The sequence below is a fragment of the Manis pentadactyla genome, chromosome 5 (assembly GCF_030020395.1).
Source record: "Manis pentadactyla isolate mManPen7 chromosome 5, mManPen7.hap1, whole genome shotgun sequence".
Taxonomy (NCBI): Eukaryota; Metazoa; Chordata; class Mammalia; order Pholidota; family Manidae; genus Manis; species Manis pentadactyla.
In genome coordinates, this window is record NC_080023.1 from 109,945,471 (window position 1) to 109,972,307 (window position 26,837).

The window sequence follows — 26,837 nt, forward strand, 5'->3', positions numbered from 1 at the left end:
CACTTTTCTTTCATTAGTCTTGTTGGTTATGAACTCTAATTGGATGATGTCCAAAATCATAGTAATCCAGAAACCGGATCACTTCATTTTGTATTATTATTTGGTTTATATTGACTTACCAATATACAGTATTTGTAGGTTTTGTACATATGATTTGACTAATTGAAGCTATTAGATTAGGGTTTTTTAATGCTTCTTTCTCAGCAGTTAGCAAAGTCCAAGGAAGAGTAGGGATAATAAAAAAATTAAGTGACCATTTGTCTTGCCAATGGGTTTCAGCCCTGGACAAGTTCACTATGGATTCTATGTAACCAAAGAAATGACAGTAGAACGTTCTTGGGGTAAAAGGGTTTATACCAAACTTTATTCCCATGGTGGCAGGTCAATCACTAGAATCCTGTCCACTCAGAGCAAGTCTGCATGCAGCAAGCCAGCCTCTGCCTCTGGGTCTCTCTACCTCCGCAGCCATCTCAGTCTCTGTCTTCAATGCTTCCACCACTCCAGTCTCATCTCCCCTCTCCTGCAGCCTTGCAGCTGTGCACTGGGCAGAGCTCTTTATATAGGGTCAATAACGACATGTTGCCCACACGTGTATAGTGAGCTGACCGACCGGGGCCAGGTGAGAATCCTGGCCACAGGAACCTTCACTTTATCCACACCACTAAACTTAATTTTGTCAGGTACTGGCAATATAGTTAAGTCTGCATTTATAGTTCAGGAGGATCAGGGCTAAATTTCATCATGTTTTTAGTGAAAATAGTATATTAGTTTGTGCTGAAGGAATATATAACTTTTAGTTGGCAGGGCACTAAAATCCATACTCTCTGGATTCCTTATATGCTCAGTTAATTATAGACTAAAGAGAACTTCTTCAGAAATTGTGGGGATTTTTTCAATAAATATGTTGATGATAAATTGTTAAAATGCATTTGTAAACATTTCAATCATAGTTATAGCGGTTTTTACTTATGTCTTTACTTACTCTAAAACTGTTACTCTTTTTTTTGTTTGTGTAATTAGAATGTGTTTCTGTTAACCATATAAAACATCAGTGCCCTAAGCATCCCAGGTCTCAAAATGGAAACCAATCCAGGTATGAGCACTGCAAAGTCTAGAAAATAATAGCAAGGGAAGAAAAACAACCCTATGTAGTGAAATTTGGAAGGCAAAGACCAGAGACCCTTTTTCATTTATTTTTCTAACAAAAACCAAAAACTATGACTAACAATGGCATTATAAAGTACCAGAAATCAAGAGAACGAAAGAAGACCTAGACCTGTTACAAAAAAAACAGCTACATTCATTACAGAAATTTGTAGGCATGATTCCTCTGTTTTTTTTCTTTTTACCTTTGACAGAAATAAGATGCATCACATGCAATCCCTATAACTCACTAGCTACATATCCAAATACTTTGAAAAATGCTATGAAGTGTCCTATGCAGCCCACCAATTTGAAAGGATTGTTATTTCAAAATGTTTTCTTTTGTCCTGAGCTAAAAATAATAAAATAATGGGCTGAGCACAGTTTCAGATTGAACTGAACCATCAGGAGACTGTTTCAAATTAAACATGAAGTGCTCCAAATGCAGCCAGCATGGAGAGATAACAGTTCATGCACCTCTGTGAGAGCGTTCACACACAACAAACCCCTTCTTGTTTACATGCCTATTAAGAGTTCCCAGCAGCTGAAATTATTCACTCAATTTGATTCCATCCTCATTCTCCATGGCTCATTTACCAATTCCTATACAAGGCTATTCATGTTCCTTGGGAGAAAGTGAAGGTGAATATTGTATTTACAAAGGGTAAAGCCAGACAAAAAGTATTTCAACAATTGCTGCTACAATTCAGATTTCACAATTCCCTTAAGTCTATCTTCTCTATCTGGAGCTAAACATTTGAGTTCCTTGTTTCAAACCCCCAAAGATCAATGTCAAATTAGGTCAAGGATAAAGCTTCAAACTGGTAAAGTGGCCAGATTCCCAGATCTGAGGTTCTATTATCAAAAGAGAGGCCTATGAAGACTAGCATCAGAACTTTCAGTTATATGATAAGAACATTTAGCATGTTTAATATTGCTCCCAACTTTTATAACCTGATCCTTGCTTATTTGTTAGCTAGTTGCAGGATCTTATTGGCTCGAGTTAATGGAAGTATTGCTTTATTACTAAAGAATAACTCTCCTTATCAGTAAATATAGTTCATTAATAGCTGCTTTTAGAAAAATTAATTATGTAGTATTAAAAGTCAAGATAATGTGCAAACTTTGGGGCAAGTAATGCCTAGAAGGGAACATCAGGGAGACTTCTGAGGAGTTGATAATATTCTTTCTTGAGCAGATGGCTGGCATCACAAGTGTGCTCTAAGAAATAATTTCTCATTCTGGATACTTGGTGTGGATAGTGTCCTGTGGCCAGGATTCTCACCTGGACCTGGTCAGTTAGCTCACTACACTCGTGTGGGCAATACATTGTTATTTACTCTATATAAAGAGCCCCGCCCAGTGCTCTGGGTGACACGGTGGCACAGCTGCAAGGCTAGAGGAGAGCAGAGCAGAGGCTGGAGCGGTGGCAGCGCCAAGGACAGAGACTGAGATGGCTGTGCGAGTAGAGAGGCCCAAAGGCAGAGACTGTATTGCTGCATGCAGACTTGGCTCTGAGTGAACGGGCTTCTAGTGATTGACCTGCCACCGTGGAAATAAAGTTGGGTATAATAACCCTTTTACCCCAAGAACATTCTACTGTCATTTCTTTGGTCACATTGAATCCATAGTGAACTTGCCCAGGGCTGAAACCCACTAGCAAGACACTACTTGGATTTGTGCATTTTCTGTATTTGTTTTACCTTACTAAAAAGTTTAAAATTAGCAGTTCTTCTTGACATGGCTGATTACACAATGTGCTGGAAAACACAGAGCATAACAGTGTGTGTGTGTGTGTAACCCACAGTCCCTTGTTACATTGTGATGGTGTCAGCAGGCATGCCTAGATCTTCATGAAAGTCCTTCCAGTGTTCTGCCTTTCAGTAGAAAGTAAATTTTTGGACTAAGACAAATTGTTTGATTTAAGAATTATTCTCATTCTTGTTTTAAAAAATGAGATACAGTATGTTACAAATAAATCAAGATGTTTCATATATAAGATATATAATATGTGTATGTGTATATATTTCTCCAAGAATAGATAGGTCCTTATAACTCTGCTCAAACCTTTACAAGTAGGAATATAGTTACATAGTCTTGTCTGCTACATTAAGTGACATTACTGCTGAGAAGAGACTATGAACTGAAAAGACACAAAAGTTCACTGTTCCTAATAAGTTGGCCTGAGTTTGAGCAAACCAGATAAGATATTGCTAAAATTCATTTCCTTGCCATAACTAGTACCAGAAAGTTTGGTCTTACGTAGAGGAGGGAGATGAATGAAAAAAACAAAATTATTAATATATATTCAATAATCCTTACTAAATATAAAATTCAAATTTTCTCCATGTTCTTATATATTTGATCTGTTGGACATGTCAAATGATTACGAGGCATATAAAAATTTCAACAACTGGTTTATTTCCTTTTGATTTCTAACAGCTTTATATATATATATGCACTTACATATGTATGTATATATGTATATATATATTATGCCACACAACACATCTCATTAATGTATATAGTGGTCATATCTACATTAGACATTTTAATTTCTCTCAAAATAAAATTATGCATCTGTTTCAGTTAATGCTAATAGCCTTCAATTTTGCTTAACTCTCACTCATTCAGGCTTAGGAAGAAATTGCTGTATTAAATAGAGTAGAAGCAGACATTAAGATTGAAGTCGTTTTTATATTGAGACAGTGAGAAGAGACAGTTAATTTATGGAAGGCCCTTGCAAGGGCCTGCCCTATGAATTTCAGGGAAACATGCAAAAAATAGTGTTTCTCCCAGAAAAATGATAGTTATAAAAATATAATTATTTGCAAAAAATGATTACTCCTAGATAACAAAAAGTAGATATATTTATTATAACTTTTTTGTGTCCCTATGTTCTTTTTAATATTTAAAATATCTCTTAAAAATGATATAAAATTGTTCAGATTTTAAAATTCATTCTTTTCTGAAATATAATAAAATTTGTAAAACATGCCCTGAAAAATGAAATAACTGCTTGAATCTAAAATCAAACATACTTTATTAATTTATATATTGAATGTGGAACATCCAGAATCATGGTGACAAAAAAGGACTGAAAACGTACTTATTAACTGAATACATTTATTCATTTAACGTAACACTGAAATACAATGAAACCATAATGGAAGGAAGTGTAAATGAGAGGTGAAAGTATAGCTCTAAAATTTCAGATTTTTAACTTGGAATAAAAAGGCAATACATGTTAACCCAACCTTTAACAAGGAATGCTGTTGTATTAAAGAAATGTTCTGCAATAGAACTTTTCTTTTAAAATTTTCTTTCATATTGAAGGTTAATTTGGTATTTTCATGACAGTAAGGCTATGCATCCACTAAAGTCTCCAACAGTTCCTGAGAAAATTCCTAGGCTCTTCAAAGGTAAGGAAGTCCACTGTTGATAAACCTAGAAATGGAAAAGCATCTCTGCATTTTGCATCTGTTAGGTAAAAGAATGCATGCAGCAATGGGAGTAGGAGGTGACATAAATATTTAGTATCACTGAGTCAGTGAAACTCAAAAAGTGATGCCTTTTAAATCAATCTGTAAAGACCATATGAATTAAATCAAAACTTTAATAAAATATTTAAGAAATATAAATATAAAAATATCCAAGATTTACTGAATGCTTGAAACATGTCAGGTACCTTAATGGTTATTTTACACAGGTCAAAATTTGTTGTCATAATGATTTATGAGTTTGGCACTATTATTTTCCCCATATTCCACATAAGAAAACTGAGGGTTAAAAAGATCAGGAAATTTACACATATTTACAGGGCTAATAATTTTTAGTGTCTTGCCACAGGCTTTTAGCTCTGGGCATGTTCACTCTGGATTCAGTGAGACCAAATAACGACAACGGAATGTCGGGGGTTGTGGGGAAGTTGGGGTTCCTATAGCCAGGATCCTCACTGAACTTAAACCAACTGATGATGTAACTAGCTTGTTGCTAGGTTACCACTTCCACACCTTTAGGCAATAAGCTATTATTGCACTATATAGAGATCTCGGCCCACTGCTCTGGGTGGAGGCACAGATGCTAGTGCTCAATCTACTGCTGAGAGAACAAGCTGGTTAATAAACCCTTTCACCCCAAAGAAGGTTTCGCTGTCAATTTCTATAGTCACATTGACTCCATAGCGAACTTGCCTAGGGCTGAAACCCATTGGCAGGACAATTGGTGAAAGTCGGCAGCGTTCATTGTTGACCAAGGAAAAAGACAGGCTGCCGTTATAGAAGGGGTGCTTCAGCGGGCTGCCCCTGTGAATGGGGAGAGTGAATTGTTCCACAGTGGGTATGTGGTCTGAGCTGGCTTGCCTTCTAGAGGACTGGGCCCCACCCCAGGAGTGGAGGCAAGTGGAGGTAATACCTGAGGCAGTAGGGGTGGCCCTTGATATAGTAAGTAGGTCTTTTAAGAGACAGAGTGCCCATGAGGCAGCAGGGAATGTGGGTTGGCTGCTTCTCACAGTATTAAAAAAGTATACCGAAGAGAAGATATGCTCCTGAAAAAGTCCCAAGAAATGGTGGCATGAGAACTTGAGCTGCAAACTTCTGTGGATTCCCTGAAGAAGGAAATGGCATTGATGCGAGAGGAGGCAGCATGAGAACGTCAGCAGCAAGATGCCATTGAAGAGGTAAACTATTCCTTACAGAACCAGATGGCAGCACTTTCAGGTGCTCTGAAGGAGGAAAAGCTCATAAAGGAAAAAGACGAACTCCTGAGGAAAGCACAAGCAGAGGTGGCATGAGAACACCAGCTGTGAAGCATTGAGGTGAAGGTAAGAGCTTCTGAAGACTGAGCTAGCATTGCTGCAAGGCACAGTAGGAAAGGTAAAGGTTGTAGCAGAGGAGGCCCTCGGGAGAGGGGAGAGAAAGGTGCCATCAGCCCCAGAAATGGAGGAGCTGGGGAAGGATGAAGGGGTGGTGCTGGAGGCACTGGCCCCTCCTGTATTGAAAGCACACCCAGTGGTTATAAAGAAAATAAAGACCCAGCAGCTGAAAGTTCCCCAAGGAGAGGAGCAGCCCCCTCCCCAGGTCGTGGAGCACTCTATAGTCCAAACCTATACTCAGGCTGAGCTGATGGATTTGGGCTCCCGGTTTACGCAGAAGCCCTCAGAGTCAGTATCAGCTTGGCTCCTGCATCTGTGGGACTTTGGGGTGGATGGAATTGTTCTGTCAGGATCAGAGATGGGAAAGCTGTCTTCCCTGATAGTGCAGCCTGCCTTGAGGCAGTGATTACAAAATGCACATCACACCCCAGGCAGTCACTCCCTCTTCAATTGGCTTATAGCTTCACTTCATGCTGTGTGGCCCAATCTGGGTGATCTGCCATCCTCTCCCATTGGATGGTAGACATATGCTGACCTCCAACAGGTGTTATGAGAGCTAGGCATAAGAAATGTCATCTATAGTCCAGAGAATTATGGCCCAAATGAAGAGATTTTCACTACTGGGATGAGAAATATTGTGTTTCAAATGGCTCCCACATCCTTCTTTGGGTCTCTACTGGCCATTCTTTCCCCTCACTTAGGGCATCCCATAAGCAAGGTGACATGTACAGTAGCAGACTTAGGAGAGGCTGAAGCAATGAGAACCTGGAAAGAAATAAGGTCTGCTACTTACAAGAAGAATTTAAAGGGCCCCATGAAGGTTACAAGGACCCAGATGTGGTTTGATTTAATATGAGCAGGAGCAGATGGAAGGAATTAGATGAGAAGTCAAATAGGATCTTACTAGAGCTAGGGCAACAACTGAAACCAGAACATCAGTTCCAGCCACTAAGGCCAAAGAGACAGAGCTCAGAGACAGATTCACGAGTCCAGCCTGTGTGTTTGCAAGACTTCTTGCTGGAAAGCGAGCCAACCTCACTTGAGTCCACACAGGAAGGTGACTGGGGAACACAGTTTGACTGAGGGGAAGGTCAAGGTATCTGCCCTGAGGGACGAGGGGTGGACCAGAGGCAACATGTTGAAATAGCTGTCCATTGGTCCCGAGTGAACATACAACATGTCCTGGCTCTGGTGGACACAGGGCCTGAATGTTCACTACTCTCTTGCATCCTACCTGACGGACAAGATTTGCCTATGTTGGTGTCATTAAAATATGTGTCTTATCACCCCTAAAGTCTTTGAGGATTATTATAATTTTTGTTGCCTGTATCAAAATTTTGTTGTATCTTAATTTTTGTTATTATCTCTAAGTTGTTGTTATCCTCTGTTGCTATTGTGGCATCTGGTTACAGTGCTCCAGCTTTCTCACACATGGTACAGAAGATTGAAAGCATGTAGATTGTAAGGTGAGAATCCTTGAGGGGTGGAGTGTGGGGAAGTTGGAGTTCCTATGGCCAGGATCCTCACTGAAGTTAAACCACCTGATAATGTAACTGGCCTGTTGCTGGGCTACCGCTTCCACACCTTTAGGCAATAAGCTATTATTGCACTATATAGAGATCTCAGCCCAGTGCTCTGGGCAGAGGCAGAGACGCTAATGCTCAACCTATCACCAGGAAAACAAGCCAGGTAATAAACCCTTTCACCTCAAAGAACGTTTTGCTGTCAATTTCTTTGGTCACATTGAATCCATAGCGAAATTGCCTGGGGCTGAAACCCATTGGCAAGACACCATCTCAGCCTCCACCAGAGCACTGGGCAGAGCTCTTTATATAGCAACATAGCCAGTAATAGGCCATTGCCAACACGTGTGCAAGCATGCACTGGCCAGCATTTCACATGCGCAGTGGGCAAGCAGATGAGGTTCAGGTGAGGATCCTGGCAGTGGCAACTTCCATGTTCCCTACAAGTGTCTGAATTTGAACTTAGCCTGAATTTACAACTTTTCAGATGTAAATTTCAACTCTGTTCCAAATGTATGCAGACTTTGCCATGACAAGATCAAATATTCTTCACAATATCTGCCTGTTTACATACTTAGTAACAGAAATGCTCTAGAACAATTTTGTCTGAATTTATATTTTTGGTCATTTACAAGTAAATGTGTAATCATAAAGGAATCTGGTGACAGAATTCAGTAGCTGTCTTATGTAAACTGTAAGATAATGCAACAAAATAGTTTATATGTTGATTTTATTTTTAAAAATAATGTATTGAAAAATAAAAATAAATAAGTGAAAGTGCATAGTTTATAGTTTTTAATTCTGTAGTAAGAAAAAAATGACTGAAGATTTAAAATCCCAAGTTATTCTACAATCCCATGAGAGCTTAATTAAGGAGAATAACAACATGTGGAAGAAATTCATTCTTAGAAAAAAAAGCTGATTAAAAATAACTATTTATAAATGTTGCCAAATGTCACCTTATATTTCAGTCAGTGAAAATCAATGAATTAAGGAGAAAAACTTTGCATAATTTCAAAACAATATTAATAAATGTAATTTAACAAAAACTATAATTAATAATAATTATTTAATAAACCTTTTAACTAATTCTTTTCATGTCTTAGTGCAGCCTACACGGAATCTGAACCAGGTAAAGAATAGTCTGAAGTACAAAAGACAAAAATGATTTGAGATTTTAACCTGTTAAGCAGCATGACATTCCTGTTTTCCCTTACTTGGTAAAATTCATGTATTTCTCTGCACTTGTTTTTCTGCTCTGGTAAGTTTTCTTAAATAAACCTGACCTACATCTCAGTACTCTCCCATAAGGTGAAAACTTACACTTCTCTTTCAAACTGGAATGAACTGACTGTATGGTGGAATAACAATTCTAATAATGTAGGTTCAGGTTAAGTGGAATCTGATAAAGAATTAAGCATTCATGTGATGATTTTTATTCCCATTAAGCACTGCCTAGCAGTTTTCAATTAAAACATTGTGAAAGGGTAAAGCATGCTTTATTTTGAAATTATAGTAGCCAGTCTCTAGCTCATCAGTAACAATTGCCAGATTATCTAATTGGTGTTTTTTTGGGGGAGGGTAAAGTTGTACTGTGTACTTCTTCACTTAGCATGAGCAGTACACTGTCTGAGGTATGAAATAGGGACTTTTTGGCACATAATGAACACGGATGTGCCTGATTTTGCTTACTTAAAAAATAATGACTTACAAGTGGTAGATATCTCCAAAAAGAAGATTTCTTAAGCAGGCCTCATTAACAGATAATCCTAAAAATTTGGTTAATGTTTTACACATTTTACCCCTGGTGTTTCATAATACATATGGAATAGTTAAGAACTTTTTCAAATAATTAGCATGTTTCTTATCTATTTTCAAATTCATACACTGATTATTATCAGTGTAAATGTAAAATAAAATGTGTCTTGTTGCCTTTCAGAATTTATAAATATGTAATATAATTTCATTTTACTTCCCGGTAAAAAAAGATAACCATATATACTGATGGTTTTTCAGGTTGATTAGGTACTTGCTTTAATAAATCACATGAAAATTAATTTGGCACAACTGATTTTTTAGCAGAATAATGAGTTCCTAAAAATAAAAGGCAAAAAAATATTTTGTAGAAAAAGATTGCAACATCAACAAGAGTAATGATGTAGAGATTTTTATATTTATCCAAATTAGCATGCCACATTTAAACCTGAACCAAAACCTTGTGTAATTAAGGACAATGATAGAAATTATTATGATACATCTCAGAAAGTCAATCCTTTTTCATTTAGGAAAAGTTTATCTTCTTACACTAGAAAAAGCATATATATGAAAGAGAATAACAGAGAGATAATAGTTCTTCCTCTGTAAAATTCAAATACTGTTGACTAGATTATACTCTTAGCCTATAAGTAAGAACTTGTTATTACCTAGTAAACTCAAACTGAAAAATTCAGTTATCTATTTTATTTAATAAATTTTTTTAGATTAAACATTATAAATTTTAGAGGCTGTGGCTAAAAGAAAAACCATTCATTTAAATTGTCTTCTGTGCAAATGATTTAAGTCTTAGCCTATAATTCAAAGAGGAATATATAAATGGGTCACACACAGTAAGAAATAAGCTCTTTCAGTGCACTGTTCTTTCAAGAGTGGTGCCAGCCTTGTCGGCTCATTTAGGTGTGTGTTGGTAGTAGCAACATGAAAATCATGTTATCATAGACTGCATTGTGTCTGTATCCCCCAAGTAGAACAGAATGTCGGTGAAATATTTCTCAAGGAATATACATTTGCAACTCATTGATAATAAAGATGCTCATTAAATTCAATATTTATGAAGAAGATAAAACAGATTATATTGAATAATCAACATCCAGAAGTGAATTGTGTGTGATTTACTGTAACACTACCAAATATAATAAACTGCAGATAGTATATAATAGTATATAATGCAGATCTTGTATCAATGTCTAGTTAACTTTTTAAGAAAAAAAACAGTGAGGCTCAGGAAAATGTTTGTCTTATGACCTAGACTTCTGTGGATTAAGTGAAGATTCCTATGGCTAGGATTCTCACCTTGCCCTGGTCAGCCAGCTCACTGCACACGTGTGGGCAATATGTTGTTATTGATGTTATATAAAGAGCTCCGCCCAGTGCTTCGGGTAACACAGTGGCACAGCTGCTGCAGAGCTGCAGGGCTGCAGGAGAGCAGAGGCTGGTGTGATGGCAGCACCGAGGACAGAGACTGAGACGGCTGTGGGAGCAGAGAGGCCATATAAGAAGTCATTTTAGGATTTTTTGTTTATTTCCAGGAAAGTGATGTGACTCACATTTTACAAAGATCATTGTGGAGAATATTAGAAGAGGCAGAGTCTGGCTTGCTGCGTGCACACTTGCTCTGAACGGACAGGATTCTAGTGATTGACCTGCCACTGTGGGAATAAAGTTGGGTATAAACCCTTTCACCCCAAGAACTTTCCACTGCCATTTCTCTGGTCTCATTGAATCCATAGTGAACTTGCCCAGGGCTGAAACCCATTGGCAAGACAACTTCCTCTTTTATTCTCCTTTGTTCTCTCCTTTTTGTCTATGCAATTCCACATTCTACCTATTCACAGACTACATTAGTTTGCTCAGCTGCCATGACAAAGTACCACAGACTGGGCAGCTTAAATAACAGAAATTTATTGTCTCACAGTTCTGGAAGCTGGAAGCCCAAAATTAAGGTGCTATCAGGGTTGGCTCCTGCTGAGGGCTAAGAAGGAAGGTTCTGTTCCAGCCCTCTCTCCTTGGCTTATAGACACTGTCTTATTTCTTTGTCTCTTTACATACTCATTCCTTAATTTATGTGGATATTGTTCAAATTCATCCATTTATGTGGATACCAGTCATACAGAATCAGGGCTCACCCTATTGACCTCATTTTAGGTTACCTCTTTAAGGGTACTTTTTCCAAATGAAGTCACATTCAATAGTCCTGGGAGTTTGGCCTTCAACATAACAAAATTTTGAGAGGACACAATTCAACCCATGACACTAGCTGATCATCTAACTTGATAATTTGTGTATGAGAAGGTTTTTAGTGCTAATGCAGGGAAAACAAAATTACAATTATTTTAAGTACAAGTACAAAATTTTCTGGTAATATTTTTTTTAATATGGAGTTTCAACCTTTTCCTCCCTCATTCTGATGTCTCTCTCTGAAACCTAAGCCTCTGCCCCTTTCCAGAAACTGAAAAGTTCTGGCAGATCTTTCTTATCTAGGTACACTCTGCATTTCTTTTGAACAATGCTCTGTGGAAAAGATGATAGAAGATTGACATTTTCATATTGAATATGACCTGCATCAGTCTCCTTTACTGAAAAGAAGTCATGGACTTTGTATACTCCTATCATATTAAAAATTCTTCCTTGCTTACATTGTTTAATGATATGTTATATTCATGCTAATATTGCAGCAACATAAAGTAAAAATATCACCAAAATCAACACTGACCAACTAAGAAGTAATAGAATCTATTACCAGACAGATCATATTTCATTAGTTTGGAAGTCAGCATTAATTTTGTAAATGGGGTTTACAAAACTTGAAATTTATTTTTTCAAATAAAATTCACATCAATCTGATTAACATTATTGATAAAAGGGGTTTTTTAATAAAATGTGGAGTTTTTTCCCTCCTAATCCACTCCCTGCTTTTTGTATTTGTATTACTGAATAATCCCTATTGCTTGCACATCATGAGTATCTCAAAAAAGATTTTGTTTTTGCTGTGAATGTATTTTTTTGGTTTTTGCTTACTTATAATCCATCTCTTCCCTCACATGAAAACACTCCTGCTCTCTCTGAAGAATAATTCATCCCACTCTCATTCCACACGGTTCGAGATACTCTCCACCATCTATGTGCTCTAAGGCTTCAATCAGAGTATTGCATAATACTTACATGATGAATGAGCACATGGCCCAAGCAAGTTCAATAATACCTAATCCTAGAATTATATTTCTGGAATTTTTAGAGGCAAAAAGTTATCCTTCTGCTGTGACTACTACCTTTTAGGGTGATAAACATTGAGGTAATAGCAGCCAAAGTGTGGAAATAGCCTGTCCGAGAATCAAGCCAACACAACAGAAGTAGACTACAGATATGAATACAGTGAGAATGAATTTTCTAACTATGCTTAGATTACATGGATTCAGCCATGGCTTAAGTTTTCTGGAATTTTCATTCATATAAACCAATAAATTTAATTTTATCTTAACCTTAATGAGTTCAGTATTTCATGCTGGTTCTTTGTGGCCACACTATACTCTTTTTTAAAATTATTTATTTTCCAGGTACTTAGAATGTGTGTTTGGATAGCTTTCACAGGATTTCTACTAGATGGTACTTTTTTCTCTGACCTTTCTTACTTGAGCTTGTTCTCTTCAGCTGAAGATTTTCATGAATTTAGATGAAAATCTTAGATATGAACTTTTTTCTAGGACATGACTATTCAGTAGTAAACAAAACAAATATATGAAACTTACATTCTAATGAGTAATACAGATAATACATAAGTAGAGCAACTCACTTCTGGTAGAAATTCATGGTAGAATGCACATGAAGGAAAAAAACACGGCAATACTCTCGAAAGTAACTCTGGGTCTACTTTATACTTGTAGGACATGAGAACAAGTTCTGGAGAAGGGACAGACCTGAGGAGGGAGATGGCATGATGTGATTCAGGCACAGAGTTCCTCAGGAATAGTTATTCAAAGGAACAGCCAGTGTGAAGGTGCTAGGTAAGAAGTATAGAAGGCAAGAAAGAGACCAGCTTGTTTGAAGTTTAGAAAATATGTTTTATGAGATATGGTGTCCAAAGCTAGGAGTTGGGCTTTTCCTCTTTAAGCCATATAAGAAGACATTTGAGGATGTTTTCTTTGTTTTTTTTTTAAATAAAGAATGACTTTTTAATAATTACTTGTTCCTTCCTATTGAGCAGGTATGCACATGATCTTTTCTCATGCTTTAAACTAAGGAATAAAAGAGAACATTTATTGAAAACAATACGTTTCAGGCACTGGGCTACATGCTTTCATACACTGATCCATTTTATTCTTGTTACAACTTCATAAACTAGGGACTATTACTATTTCTAATTTATAGTCAAGGAAAATGAGGCATGTTGAGTTGCAGTAATCTGTCTGAGGTTGAAAACCAGACAACTGGAGTTTGGCATTTCCATCTCATCTTTAAAATTAATATTATATAAAATTTTCTTTTTTTTTTTGAGAGGGCATCTCTCATATTTATTGATCAAAAGGTTGTTAACAACAATAAAATTCTGTATAGGGGAGTCAATGCTCCATGCACAATCATTAATCCACCCCAAACCTATTTCTCATCAGTCTCCAATCTTCTGAAGCATAATGAACAAGTTCTTACATGGTGAACAAATTCTTACATGGTGAATACGTTCTTACATGGTGAACAGTACAAGGGCAGCCATCACAGAAACTTTCGGTTTTGATCATGCATTATGAACTATAAACAATCAGGTCAAATATGAATAGTCGTTTGATTTTTTATACGTGATTTATATGTGGATCCCACATTTCTCCCTTTATTATTATTATTATTATTATTTTTTAATAAAATGCTGAAGAGGTAGGTATATGTAAGATAAAGGTAGAAAACTTAGTTCAGTGTTGTAAGAGAGCAAATGTAGATGATCAGGTGTGTGCCTGTAGACTATGTGTTAATCCAAGCTAGACAAGGGCAATAAAAGATCCACGGATGCAGAAGATTTCTCTCAAAACAGGGGTTTGAGGTTCTAAGCCTCACCTCTGTTGATCCCCAATTTCTCACCTGATGGCCCCTCTGCAACTGTGCCTGTCTTAGGTTGTTCCTCCCTTGAGGAATCTTACCTGTCTCTGGCTGACCAGTCATCTTCCGGGGCCATACAGGAAAAGTTGGTAAGTGAGAGAGAAGCCATATTGTTTGAAAAGGTTAGCTTTTTACTTCTTTGCAGATTTATGCCCTGTGGCTTCTATGCCCAACAATTGTCTTGAGGTATCTTTACCACTTGGAGGAATTATGATACTCGGTAAATTCGATATGAGGCACGAATTCTATTTAAGGGTTGTAATTAGGAAGGAAGAAGAAAAGCTATAGAGGTAGCAGATGGAAGAAAACATGGGAAGATTGATTATTTCTTTGACATATCTTCTTGTAGAGTAACTTAAGCATGTATAGGTTTTAAACTACTAATTAAATTATGCACACACATTAACATAATAGGAATACAGTTACATAACCAAAGCAGATCTATAATTACCAGCCATCTCCAGTGAGGCCAAGCAAACCAGTTAGGCACCCTAGGAATTTGTGAAAATTTGTCTATGATATGATGGATATTGTCCAACTGTACTTGAACAGTCTGAGATAAATCAGACAAATTAAAACAGCCCATTCCTGGGAACTGTTCACATCCCATATGTTCTTTTAACAGTAGATAGTCTGTAGTTGTAAGATTTTGGAGCACTACAATTTCACTTCTCCTAATTCTTGGTTGAGTTCCGACAGTATAGATCCAGTCAAATTTGTTGTTTTACTGTATGCACAGGCCAGCTTAGATATCTCATTCTTCATTCCAATGGCAGGTCCAGGAACCGGTGGGACGAATGCAGCTACAACTACAGCATCGCCTGGATCTTTGTTGAGGTTTTTTGAAGATCATCTTCTGGTATGAGTCTTCCAGAGAGTGCTGATGTTGGAAGTTCTTCTTCATATCGTATCTTAGTTCATTTTCTGGGTAGCCAAATTGGGCTTTGATCCTCTGTATAAACACAAACAGACCCTTTGCCCACATGTTGATATGCCCTTTATACCATTGTGTAGAACTCATAGGAGGTCATCACACAGGAACTTTTTTCTTATTTTTTTAAGAGGAAGGAATATTATCAGAAAAGTGTACCTCCATAGCCGATCATCTGACACCCTTTATGTGATCAAAATTAAGGATATTTAAAGCATGCATTAATCGTTGATTTACAGTTAGTTTTATCCTATCAGGGAGTAATCCCCCTTTACTTTCTTTCTTTCTTTTTTTTTCTTATCTTTAATCTACACTTACATGAAGAATATTATGTTTACTAGGCTCTCCCCTATACCAGGTCTCCGCTATAAACACCTTTACAGTCACTGTCCATCAGCATAGCTAAATGTTATAGAATCACTACTTGTCTTCTCTGTGTTGTATAGCCCTCTCCTTTCTCCCACCCCACATGCATGCTGATCTTAACACCCCCCTTCTTCCACCCCCCCTTATCCCTCCCTACCCACCCATCCTCCCCAGTCCCTTTCCCTTTGGTACCTGTTAGTTCATTCTTGGGTTCTGTGACTTCGCTGCTGTTTTGTTCGTTTAGTTTTTCCTTTGTTCTTATACTCTACAGATGAGTGAAATCGTTTGGTATTTCTCTTTCTCTGCTTGGCTTATTTCACTGAGCATAATACCCTCTAGCTCCATCCATGTTGCTGCAAATGGTAGGATTTGCTCTCTTCTTATGGTTGAGTAGTATTCCATTGTGTACATGTACCACCTCTTCTTTATCCATTCATCTACTGATGGACACTTAGGTTGCTTCCAATTCTTGGCTATTATAAATAGTGCTGTGATAAACATAGGGGTGCATCTGTCTTTTTCGAACTTGAGTGCTGCATTCTTAGGGTAAATTCCTAGGAGTGGAATTCCTGGGTCAAATGGTAAGTCTGCTTTGAGCATTTTGATGTACCTCCATACTGCTTTCCACAATGCTTGAACTAATTTACATTCCCACCAGCAGTGTAGGAGGGTTCCCCTTTCTCCACAGCCTTGCCAACATTTGTTATTTGTCTTTTAGATGGCAGCCATCCTTACTGGTGTGAGGTGATACCTCATTGTAGTTTGAATTTGCATTTCTCTGAAAATTAGCGATGTGGAGCATCTTTTCATGTGTCTGTTGGCCATCTGTATTTCTTTTTGGAGAACTGTCTGTTCAGTTCCTCTGCCCATTTTTTAATTGGATTATTTGATTTTTGTTTGTTGAGGTGGGTGAGCTCTTTATATATTTTGGATGTCAAGCATTTACCGGATCTGTCATTTACAAATATCTTCTCCCATACTGTAGGGTTCCCTTTTGTTCTATTGATGGTGTATTTTGCTGTACAGAAGCTTTTCAGCTTAATATAGTCCCAATTATTCATTTTTGCTGTTGTTTTCCATGCCCAGGGAGATATGTTCAAGAAGAGGTCACTCATGTTTATGTCTAAGAGGTTTTTGCCTATGTTTTTTTTCACGAGTTTAATGGTTTCATGACTTACATTCAGGTCTTTGATCCATTTTGAATTTACTTTTGTATATGGGGTTAGACAATGGTCCAGTTTCATTCTCCTACATGTAGCTGACCAGTTTTGCCAGCACCATCTGTTGAAGAGACTGTCATTTCGCCATTGTATGTCCATGGCTCCTTTATCAAATATTAATTGACCATATATGTTTTGGTTAATGTCTGGAGTCTCTAGTCTGTTCCACTTGTTTGTGGCTCTGTTCTTGTGCCAGTACCAAATTGTCTTGATTAATATGGCTTTATAGTAGAGCTTGAAATTGGGGAGTGAGATCCCCCATACTTTATTCTTCTTTCTCAGGATTGCTTTGGCTATTCGGGGTCTTTGGTGTTTCCATATGAATTTTTTGAATTATTTGTTCCAGTTCATTGAAGAATGTTACTGGTAATTTGATAGGGATTGCATCAAATCTGTATATTGCTTTGGGCCGGATGGCCATTTTGATGATATTAATTCTTCCTGTCCACGAGCATGGGATGAGTTTCCATTTGTTAGTGTTCCCTTTAATTTCTCTTAAGAGTGACTTGTAGTTTTCAGAATATATGCCATTCACTTTGGTTAGATTTATTCCTAGGTACTTTATTCTTTTTGATGCAATTGTGAATGGAATTGTTTTCCTGATTTCTCTTTCTATTGGTTCATTGTTAGTGTAGAGGAAAGCTACAGATTTCTGTGTGTTAATTTTGTATCCTGCAACTTTGCTGTGTTCCGATATCAGTTCTAGTAGTTTTGGGGTGGAGTCTTTAGGGTTTTATATGTACAGTATCATGTCATCTGCAAATAGTGACAGTTTAACTTCTTCTTTACCAATCTAGATTCCTTGTATTTCTTTGTTTTGTCTGATTGCTGTGGCTAGGACGTCCATTACTATGTTAAATAGCAGTGGGGAGAGTGGGTATCCCTGTCTAGTTCCTGATCTCAGAGGAAAAGCTTTCAGCTTCTCACTGTTCTGTATAATGTTGGCTGTGGGTTTATGATCTATGGCCTTTATTATGTTGAGGTACTTGCCCTCTATTCCCATTTTGCTGAGAGTTTTTATCATGAATGGATGTTGAATATTGTTAAATGCTTTTTCAGCATCTGTGGAGATGATCATGTGGTTTTTGTCTTTCTTTTTGTTGATGCAGTGGATGATGTTGATGGATTTTCAAATGTTGTACCATCTTTTCATCCCTGGGATGATTCCCACTTGGTCATGGTGTATGAACCTTTTGATATACTTTTGAATTCAGTTTGCTAATATTTTATTAAGTATTTTTTCATCTACATTCATCAGAGATATAGGTCTGTAGTTTTCTTTTTTGGCGTGTCTTTGCCTGGTTTTGGTATTAGGGTGATGTTGGCTTCATACAATGAGTTTGGGAGTATTCCCTCCTCTTCTATTTTTTGGAAAACTTTAAGGAGGATGGGTATTATGTCTTCTCTGTATGTCTGATAAAATTCTGAGGTAAATCCGTCCCACCCGGGTGTTTTGTTCTTGGGTAGTTTTTTGATAACCGTTTCAATTTCTTTGCTCGTAATTGGTTTGCTTAACTTTTGTGTTTCTTCCTTGGTCAGTCTTGGAAGGTTGTATTTTTCTAGGAAGTAGTCCATTTCTTCTAGGTTTTCCAGCTTGTTGGCATATAGGTTTTCATAGTAGTCTTTAATAATTCTTTGTATTTCTGTGGAGTCTGTCGTGATTTTTCCATTCTCATTTCTGATTCTGTTGATTTGTGTTCATTCTCTTTTTCTCTTAATAAGTTTGGCTAGAGGCTTATCTATTTTGTTTATTTTCTCGAAGAACCAGCTCTTGGTTTCATTGATTTTTGCTATTGCTTTATTCTTCTCAATTTTGTTTATTTCTTCTCTGATCTTTATTATATCCCTCCTTCTGCTGACTTTAGGCCTCATTTGTTCTTCTTTTTCCAATTTCGATAATAGTGATGTTAGACTATTCATTTGGGATTGTTCTTGCTTCTTCAAGTGTGCCTGGATCGCTATATACTTTCCTCTTAAGACTGCTTTTGCTGCGTCCCACAGAAGTTGGGGCTTTGTGTTATTGCTGTTATTTGTTTCTATATATTCCTTGATCTCTATTTTAATTTGTTCATTGATCCATTGATTATTTAGGAGCATGTTGTTAAGCTTCCATGTGTTTGTGAGCCTTTTTGTTTTCTTAGTAGAATTTATTTATATTTTTATACCTTTGTGGTCTGAAAAATTGGTTGGTAGAATTTCAGTATTTTGGATTTTGCTGAGGCTCTTTTTGTGGCCTAGTATGTGGTCTATTCTGGAGAATGTTCCATGTGCACTTGAGAAGAATGTATATCATGTTGCTTTTGGATGTAGAGTTCTGTAGATGTCTATTAGGTCCATCTGCTCTACTGTGTTGTTCAGTGCTTCCGTGTCCTTACTTGTTTTCTGCCCGGTGGATCTATCCTTTGGGGTAAGTGGTGTGTTGAAGTCTCCTAAAATGAATGCATTGCAGTCTATTTCCCCCTTTAGTTCTGTTAGTATTTGTTTCACATATGCTGGTGCTCCTGTGTTGGGTTCATATATATTTAGAATGGTTATATCCTCTTGTTGGACTGACTCCTTCATCATTATGTAGTGTCCTTCTTTATCTCTTGTTACTTTCTTTGTTTTGAAGTCTGTTTTGTCTGATATTAGTACTACAACCCCTGATTTCTTCTCGCTGTTGTTTGCCTGAAGTATGTTTTTCCATCCCTTGACTTTTAGTCTCTGCATGTCTTTGGGTTTGAGGTGAGTTTCTTGTAAGCAGCATATAGATGGGTCTTGCTTTTTTATCCATTCTATTACTCTGTGTCTTTTGATTGGTGCATTCAGTCCATTTACATTTAGGGTGACTATTGAAAGATATGTACTTATTGCCATTGCAGGCTTTAAATTCGTGGTTACCAAAGGTTCAAGGTTAGCCTCTTTAGTATCTTACTGCCTAACTTAGCTCGCTTATTGAGCTGTTATATACACTGTCTGGAGATTCTTTTCTTCTCTCCCTCGTTATTCCTCCTCCTCCATTCTTCATATGTTGGGTGATTTGTTCTGTGTTCTTTCTAGGAGTGCTCCCATCTAGAGCAGTTCCTGTAAGATGTCCTGTAGAGGTGGTTTGTGGGAAGCAAATTCCCTCAGCTTTTGCTTGTCTGGGAATTGTTTAATTCCTCCATCATATTTAAATGATAGTCATGCTGGATACAGTATCCTTTGTTCAAGGCCCTTCTGTTTCATTGTATTAAAAATATCATGCCATTCTCTCTGGCCTGTAGGGTTTCTGTCGAGAAGTCTGATGTTAGCCTGATGGGTTTTCCTTTATAGGTGACCTTTTTCTCTCTAGCTGCCTGTAAAACTCTTTCCTTGTCCTTGATCTTTGCCATTTTAATTATTATGTGCCTTGGTGTTGTCCTCCTTGGATCCTTTCTGTTGGGGGTTCTGTGTATTTCCGTGGTCTGTTTGATTATTTCCTCCCCCAGTTTCGGGAAGTTTTCAGCAATTATTTCTTCCAAGATACTTTCCATCTCTTTTCCTCTCTCTTCATCTTCTGGTACCCCTATAATACGGATATTGTTCCTTTTGGTTTGGTCACACAGTTCTCTTAATATTGTTTCATTCCTGGAGATCCTTTTATCTCTCTCTATGTCAGCTTCTATGCATTCCTGTTCTTCGGTTTCAATTCCATGAATGGCCTCTTGCATCTTATCCATTCTGCTTATAAATCCTTCCAGAGTTTGTTTCATTTCTGTAATCTCCGTTCTGGCATCTGTGATCTCCCTCCAGACTTCATCCCATTTCTCTTGGGTATTTCTCTGCATCTCTGTCAGCATGTTTATGATTTTTATTTTGAATTCTTTGTTAGGAAGACTGTTTAGGTCTGTGTCCTTCTCTGGTGTCTCTGTGATCTTGGTTTGCCAGTAATTTTTTCTTTTCATGGTGATAGGAATAGCTTGCAGAGCTGGGACGAGTGACGGCTGGAAGAACTTCCCTTCTTGTTGGTTTGTGGCCTTCCTCTCCTGGGAGAACAGCGACCTCTAGTGGCTTGTGCTGGGTAGCTGCACGGAGACAGTGCTTCTGCTTCCTGCCCGGCTGCTATGGAGTTTATTTCTGCTGTTGCTGTGGGCGTGTCCTGGCTCAGACAGCTGCTTCAAAGTGGTGGAGTTGCGTTGGAGGGGGAGCGGCTGGGAAGCTATTTATCTCTGTAAGGGGCCTCCCTGCTCCCTGCAGCCCAGGGGATTAGGGTGCCCAGAGATCCCTGGATTCCCTACCTCTGGACTAAGTGTCCCGCCCTGCCCCTTTAAGAATTCCAAAAAGCACCCGCCGAAACAAAAGAACGACCACAAAAGATTTTTAAAAATTAAAAAATAAATAAGTAAATAATGTCCACTCGTTTTTCTTTATTTTCCGGCGCCAGCCTCAGGCACCTGCTCACCAGTCTTGCTGCCCTGTTTCCCTAGTATTGGGGTCCCTATCCCTTTAAGACTTCCAAAAATGCTTCGCCAAAACAAAACTACAACAACAAAAAAAAGTGTCGCTCGCTTTCCTTTTGTTTTCTGGCACCAGCCTCTGATACCCGCTCGCAGGTCTTGCTGCCCTGTTTCCCTATTATTGAGGTCCCTGTCACTTTAAGACTTCCAAAAAGCTCTCACCTCAACAAAACAACAACAAAAAATGGCCGCTCGCTTTTCTTTTGTCCTCCGGCACCAGGCCTCCGGTACCCGCTCACCATTCTTGCTGCCCTGTTTCCCTAGTATCCAGGGCCCTGCGCATGCACTGTGTCTGCACTCTGGCCCGGATGGCTGGGGCTGGGTGTTCGGCAGCCCTGGGCTCCATCTCCCTCCTGCTCTGCCTTCTCTTCTCCCGCCGGGAGCTGGGGGGAGGGGCGCTCAGGGCCCGCCGTGCCGGGGCTTCTATCTTACCCCCTTCGCAAGGCGCTGGGTTCTCTCAGGTGCGGATGTGGTCTGGATGTTGTCCTGTGTCCTCTGGTCTTTATTCTAGGAAGAGTTTTCTTTGTTATATTTTCATAGATATATGTGGTTTTGGGAGGAGATTTCTGCTGCTCTACTCACGCCGCCATCTTGGCTCTGCCTTGATGATGGTTTTTTTTTTCCAGGATAGTGATGTATCTCACATTTTACAAAGATCATTGTGGAGAATATTAGAAGGGGCAGCAAGAGAAGAAATAGGGACCCCAGAGAGCAGGTAATCCAACCCTATACTTCCTTTCCTTCCAGCCTGCCCTTTTTTTTTTTAATTTCCTTCTTTCTAGAATAAAAAGTAAAACTCTCAGAAAAGAAAGTCCTATCAAACAATAACATAAGCCTCTGACCTCACTTTTTCATTTCCCTGGAGTGCTCTGGATCAAAATAACAATTGAAAACAAAAATCATTTCTTTAGCTTCATACTTTAGTATTCATTTCTTTAGTATCATGCTTAGGTACTCCGGCTCACATAACAACCCTCCAAAGCCCAAGGTTGAGAGAACTGATTGATGGCCATTCTTCAGCATCATGTCCTAGCATCAACAAAGTCTGAGAATTCCCCCTTTCCAATGAAAGTAACACCAATAGTGCTCCTAACATCTTAATAAATAGCTGTTATGTTGGGTTTCTAGCCTAGGAACAACAAGACTCATGTACATAGATAGATTGGGTTAATACCCTAGCATTTTCTCCCAGTCCTCCAGATATACATAATCTGAAGCATTCAAAACCCTTATATCAATCTCCATTCTACTTTACCATAAATTAATCTCAGTTTCTCTCTATATTTTTTGCATCCTGAAAATAATTTACATTCAACTGCTATTAATAAGGAAAATATTCAACACAGCCGTCCAGGTCAGCAGAGCACTCCCAGTCCCCTCCCATTCTCCCTTCCCCTCCCAGCTCCTCTTTCACTCTGCTTGCTGCTCACGCCATAATGCCACATATCCAAATGATATGAATTGCTCCCCTTGCTTGTGCTTGGGGCTCAGACATCGGGAGATTACTCTCCTCTGAGCCTGCTGGTGTAAAACAAACCTCCACCATCCAAGACCTCCAAGTGCCACTTGGTTCTTCCATCAGCGATCCAGTCCAGGTTTCCCAGTTTTCTGTAACACTGTATGACTCCTTTACTTTTATTTTACCTACTGCCTAGAAAGTGGTTTCTTCTTGATACAAAATGTTTAATATTTTTCGCAAACAAATGAAAACTTGGCTAGTTAATTTGAACAGTAAAAGAAAAAAAATCAGCCTTAAGTATGCTATAAAGAATAGACTGGAACAGTTTTGTTGATGTTTATCCATTACAGCACTTTCAAATTTTAGAAATCCTTGAAACAGTTTTAAAAATATTTCTCTCCTTTGCAACCTTACAGAACAAAAATTTGATTACTGTTTTTCTAATCAAGAAATACTTCCATGGAGACAGATGAAAAGTTAACAGTTATCATTACTTTTCTTGTCTTAATTGGAAAATAAATATGAGATTGTGGATCATATGATATTTTATAACCTCTTCTCTTTTGTTCTGAGATGTTCTTGGATACAGTTGAAAGAAAATGGCAACATATGGTCCATTAGTTTAAATAGGTGGGGGAAGGACAGTATGGATTATTAGTGATAATTTATACCTCCTTTGTATCTATACACTGTTGCATTGATGAGAATTTGGCAGGCCTCACAGTCAAATGAAGTTTAAGGTTAAGGGTTAAAATATGACACAAAGATTTTTCTACAAAAAGGAAAGCAAAGGAACACTGTCCATATTGGATTTTTATGGATTTCCTATCTGTACTTCTGCAATACAACTCATCTATTGCCAAGTAACATTTCTCTTATGACTTTATAAATATTAAAATAAAATTACTTTTTGGAATTTCTTTATTTCATCTTACTGTAATTCAATGGTTGCTCCCAGCTTTAGAAATTTTAAAATGAAAATCTGGTATTTTCTTCCAAGTATTTGGAGACAAATAAATAGTCTTCTAGGTAAGAGAACAGTTATAGGTGATTGACTATCTAGGTGTCTGTACCTCCTGAACAACAATTCTTAAAAATGATGACCAACTGATTACGCTAAGTGAAATAATCCAGGTGGGGAAGGACAAATATTATATGATTTCACTTATTTGTGGAATCTAAAAACAAAATAAAACAAAACAGCAGCAGATGCATAGACACTGAGAAATGACTGGTGGTTACCATGGGGAAGGGGTTGGGGTGACTGGGGAAGGTGACGAGATAAGAGGCACAAAATTTCAATCATAATATAAATTGATCATGGTGATGGAAGTGCAGCATGGAGAATATAGTCGATGGTTCTGTAACATCTCTGTTGACAGACAGTAACTGTACTGGTTGGGGTGAGGATTTATTAATGTGTATAACTGTTGAATCACTGCATTGCATCCTTGAAACCAATATACAATTGTATATCAACTATACTTCAACAAATAAATAAACAAATAAAATAATGACAAACTTCATGTTTACAGACTTGCTTGCAGAATAGAAATTCCAATGCCCTTACACCCTAATATACATAAAATACATGAAATAATCTGTTCCTTTTGTACATTCTCAGACTTATTTTGCTTAATTTTTTAAATTTTTTTATTTCCTGTTAAAAGCTTTAAAAGTGTATAATTAAGTCACTTATTTTTAATGCTGTTTCCTGACACAGTATACGCCAACATCAGTTCTTTTTAAAATACCACTGTACAAAACATCACCTGCAAAAGAACTAGGGGCTTTCAAACTTATTTTATTTTAGCAGTGGAATCCTTGTTTTTCCAATGACAAATGAAATACTGTGAAGAACCTTCACTCACGTTTAGGTGGGAATGGAAAACCCATAACTCTGCCATTCACTTACCCCCGACCCCAATTCTTTCCTTGCTCTGGGAGCAGCCCAGAGGCACACTTCCCAACCACGCCGGAGCCCTGGGGACTCACTTTGAAATCTGCTACTTCATGCAGTATGAGAATGCAGCCATTCTACAGAGAATTAAAAACTGTTCTTAACATTTAATTGAAAAAATAAAATACCACCAGATATTATAGGGAAATGTTTTTTGTTTTCTTTTAAACTTTTCATTGTACACGGAAATACATGGAGGTATTCTGCCAGTGCAAAAATAAAAATTGGTCAATAACATGGAACTGTGGTCCTTAGCCTAGCAAGCCCAAACAGCAATTTGTCTATTTACAGAGCTTTAAATTTCCCTATTTGTGTACTTTAAAATAATGTATGTATTTCATACAGGTGGGAAACAGAATGTGTGTTCTTCAGAAGAGCTGGCAGCACAACTGAGCATTTTCCTTTCATAGAACTATGAATTCCTCTTTTCCCAGCCTTGTATTTAGGTGGGATTGAGAAGCCAAAAATGTTAAAGTGGATAAGAATGCCTCATCACTGGAAAACCCAAAAGATATAAAACATTCTTAGCTAAGTACGACATTTGGAGAATACACCACAAATTTGTCAATTCCTTTCAACTATAATAGAAATGTGACCAGTTTAACAGAATTAAAGATGTAGGCCCTATTTTCTTGTGAGCTTGCAGATTTGGTTCAGCACTGCTCTTCCCCTGGATCAGCAACAAGCTCCCCTGGTAGCAGGAGATTAAATGACTATTCAAAGTCAGTTAATAATTTGAACAGTAGTTCAATGTCCTGATCTTATGACATATAAAGCAGTTTAAACTATAAAAATAAACTTATGAACAAGTTTATGAAAGATAAAATAACTGGATCATGGGTCCTTCTGTAACTTAACAATCTGTTCCTTATTCTATGTAATAATTACTTCTTCTGTCAAGTTGGAAATCCAATATCTGGATGCTAACTTGTAGATGAATGGCAATATACATAGCAAAGCATTTGTAACAAAAGTAGACATAAAAGTAGAATATCATAAGCTGTTGACAATAGCATGTGCCTGGAAAATAATCTGTAATTACAATGCACTGCAGCTATGCATTAACTCTAACGTAATGCTTGTGAAATTTTTAGTGATTCTATGTAGCATGGGCAAATTTAAAATGAAGTAAGGATTGGGACAATTACACAGTAACTCAATTTCCTGCAAAATATTCACCTGGATTTTCTTAGGTACTGTGAACAGAAACTATGGTTAGACTTGTGTTTTCCATATAATGAAATCATTTTATGAATGTTGAGGTTTTTAAGGTGAATTTCAACATCAAAACAAAACAAAATAAACCACAGCTTTGCACAGGGAGCATAATGTTAGCAGGTCAAAGAGAAGGATTTTTTAATTTTTATTTTCATTATTTTCTCTCAAAGAAAATGGGATACAAATTATACTACAATATGAGTGTGGTTAAGAGTTCATTAAAATCTGCTGAAGCAGCGATAGATATGAAACAATCACTACACTTAGAGTCAGAAGGCATAGACTTAAGTTCCAGCTCAGCTACTTACTGATGGGATTTTGGTAAGACAATGAAGTCCCTGTAAAATGACAAAAGCAATGTCTCTCCATTCTATCTCAAAAGATTGTGAAGATCATAATAAAAAGTATAGCAATGGATATCAATTTAATGGCACTATAAACTGAGACATTACACAGTCAAGGTATTATCTGTTGATTAGTCAAGGAGAAGACCTGAAATAAAGTACCTAATAGAGATATATAATGTTACCCTATTGTAGACCACTTACTCAATATTATACATAACATCCATAGAGTATTTAACTATATGCTATACAAAATTTTATGTAATGTTAATGAACTTACTAATACAATAAAACATTACTTTATCTTTCTCTACCTGACTTATTTCATTTAGCATACCCTCTAGGCCTATCCATATTGTCACAAATGACAAGACTTATTTCTTGTTTATGACTGAATAATGTGTATATACCATTTATCCATTCATTTTCATCCATTCATTTATTGATGGACACTTTGGTTGCTTCCATATCCTGGCTATTGT